Source organism: Echinops telfairi, unplaced genomic scaffold (genome assembly GCF_000313985.2).
Source record: "Echinops telfairi isolate 266 unplaced genomic scaffold, ASM31398v2 ScPeMD7_7420;HRSCAF=8458, whole genome shotgun sequence".
NCBI lineage: Eukaryota > Metazoa > Chordata > Mammalia > Afrosoricida > Tenrecidae > Echinops > Echinops telfairi.
The window spans coordinates 50,686,235-50,687,623 of record NW_022111320.1 but is presented as its reverse complement, the minus strand read 5'-3'; positions in this window follow the sequence as shown (position 1 = coordinate 50,687,623).

Genomic DNA, 1,389 nt, shown 5'->3' with positions numbered 1-1,389 from the left:
ATACATACAAGTGTCTCTGGATTTGTTTCTCTAGTCAACCTGGACTAACACAGAGGGTGTCCATCCTCTTCCTGGGCTTTTCCATGCCCCCTGAGCCACTGGTCTATGGGAAACCCCCAGCCCCTTACTTGCAGCAGCTAGCAGTCTGCATGCCGCATCCGCTGCAGTGCCGGCCATGCAGATCTGACTTCTGTGGGCACTGTGCGCTACAGGGGAGAACGCTTCCATGGGCTTTTCTTGACTGAAATCTTTATGGAAGCAGATTGTCAGATATTTCTTCCCCAGTGCTCTTGGGTGGTTTTGAACTGCCAACCTCTAAGACCTTATCAGTATAGGTTGTCATGTCCTATTGGGTTGCTCTCAGGTCCTATCAATTCTACATGGCACTAGAACTGCCCCACGGGGTTTCATAGGCTTTGACCTTGACAGGAGCAAATCACCAGGTCTTTTTTATCCTGGGGAACAGTAGCTAGGGAGTTGGAATCACCACATTTTCAGTTAGCTGGCCGATCGTAGAGGCAAACATAACCACTATGCCACCAGGGCATAAAAGAACAACAAAACCAAACTCACTACTGTGGAGTCAATTCTGACTCACTGAGACCCTATAGGGGAATGTACAAATGGATGTATGGAATGTTATAAGAGCTGTAAGAGCCCCCAATAAAAGGATTAAAGGGAAAAAAAGAAAGACCCTACAGGGGAGAGTAGAATTGCCCATTTTGGGTTTCTGGGGCTGTAATCTTCACAGGAGCAGAAATCCTCATCTGTCTTGCTCAAACCTGCTGCTAGTAGGTTCAAACTGCTGACTCTGGTTGGCAGCCCAATACATAATCCACTTTGCTACCAGGACTCCTGACCAGGCCATAAACCTAACTCACTGTCACTGAGTCCATTCCGACTCACAGTGATCCTATAGGGCAGGGCAGCACTGCCCCTGTCAGTGTCGGAGGCTGTAACCCTTTACCAGAGTAGATAGTCTAGCTTTTCTCCTCCGGAGCGGATGGTGGGTGTAATCCACGAACCTTGCAGGAAGCAGCCCAGTGAGGGAGTAACCACATGACACCAGAGCTCCTCTGGGTTTGGGCCGATCCACAACTTGCTGTGCAATTCTCTAACAGTCCTCTTTTCCCTAAGCCAGCCCCCAATTAGCTCCATCTTACTCTGTGGAGTCAATGCTGACTCCACGAGGCCCCCTGTGAGCTTCCCAGACTATAACTGTTGGCTGGAGGTGTTAGTCCGGATAGACTAGAGAGACAAATTCATAGACACTCATATGTGTATAAGAAAGTGGTTTATGATTGGGCCTCAATGCAAGAACACTTTATTAAACTGGCATTCCATGATGCTCACCTTCCCGACACAATCGCTGAAGACAAATGGGTGCAT